This window comes from Ceratina calcarata, unplaced genomic scaffold, assembly GCF_001652005.2.
Source record: "Ceratina calcarata isolate Rehan_Ccalc_2016 unplaced genomic scaffold, ASM165200v1 scaffold189, whole genome shotgun sequence".
Classification (NCBI taxonomy): Eukaryota; Metazoa; Arthropoda; class Insecta; order Hymenoptera; family Apidae; genus Ceratina; species Ceratina calcarata.
This window is the reverse complement of record NW_017140401.1, coordinates 61,649-62,919: the sequence shown is the minus strand read 5'-3', so window position 1 is coordinate 62,919 and position 1,271 is coordinate 61,649.

Genomic DNA, 1,271 nt, shown 5'->3' with positions numbered 1-1,271 from the left:
TTACAGTACTGGTGTACATGAATATGAATATTGTATAAGGTACCTATAAGAATTTTTTTAGATTTTGTAAATGAGTTGCACATTATTATTTTTTCATACACGCTCCGGGCCTGACCGACCACTCCCGTCCTAACGCACAACTGACCAACTACGATAATTCTTTTTCGTATGCAACGTGTAACCTGCACAAAAACTTTCAGCCTTTGTAAATTCATTTCGTGCACTCGGTAATCGCGACATGTTTGAGGGCGCACCTAGGGCACCTGTCCTAATGGCTGCTTGACCTACCAGAGCATATTCATATACACCAGTACTGTAATTGACTGTCAAAGAAATTGCTTTTGTCATTTCAGAGACTTTTTTGGCTCCGAGTTCTCCGACTATAATAACAGCATAAGACTGCGCAACCTGTAGAGGCTTAAAATCTTTTTTGGTTCAAAGAGTAATAATATTTTTTGTGTTTCTTTATTCTTGGCAATAAGTATATATATATTTATTTCTTGTAATAAAACACGTGTCGTTATTTCCGAATCAATAAAATGCATCCATCAATAATAAAATTGTAGAAGAGCTTCTGCGACAGGCAAAAATCTAGAGCACACGCAATCTGGCAATAGTAGATATAATCACCAGAGAGATGTTCCTATGCTGGAACAAGCATCATGGAGATCGAAGGAATTCGAGAATTGCATCGGAAAACCGAATCGTTGAAGCACGTAGCAATGTGTCGCGATGGGTCGGTAATTAGGGTTCGTTGCTGGCAACGATGCGCGTCCATTTGGCAGATGAACCTAACTCAGCGTAGGAGGATCCATTAACATGTATATTCGCGCCAAGGAGCGCGAGTGTAGACTAGACCAGGCCGAGCTAATGTATGTATACGGTAGAGCGCACGTGCGTCCAGACTAGACGTTTTCCCCCGTACGAGGGAAACGAACCTAACAGGAATGGAGCTACAATTCCACAAACGTTGCCAGCGACAATTAGGGAAACCTGCCCTGCACGCCGGCGGCATGCCTCTGCGTTTCTTGCCTCCGGAATGCATGTGCTGCCAACAATTGTGACGTGTACATATCTGCGGCGTGACTGTGTACACTCCTGTTCATAAGTCAGGCGGTAGCAATGTAATAAAGAGCATAATCGAATGAGTGAAAGCATTCCTAAACCAAATTCCACTTGTAATGTAAATTATTTCTTGTTCATGGACTTGATTAAAAATTCTATGGTCAATGAATTAATTCTTGTATTTTGATAAACTAGAATTAATTTAT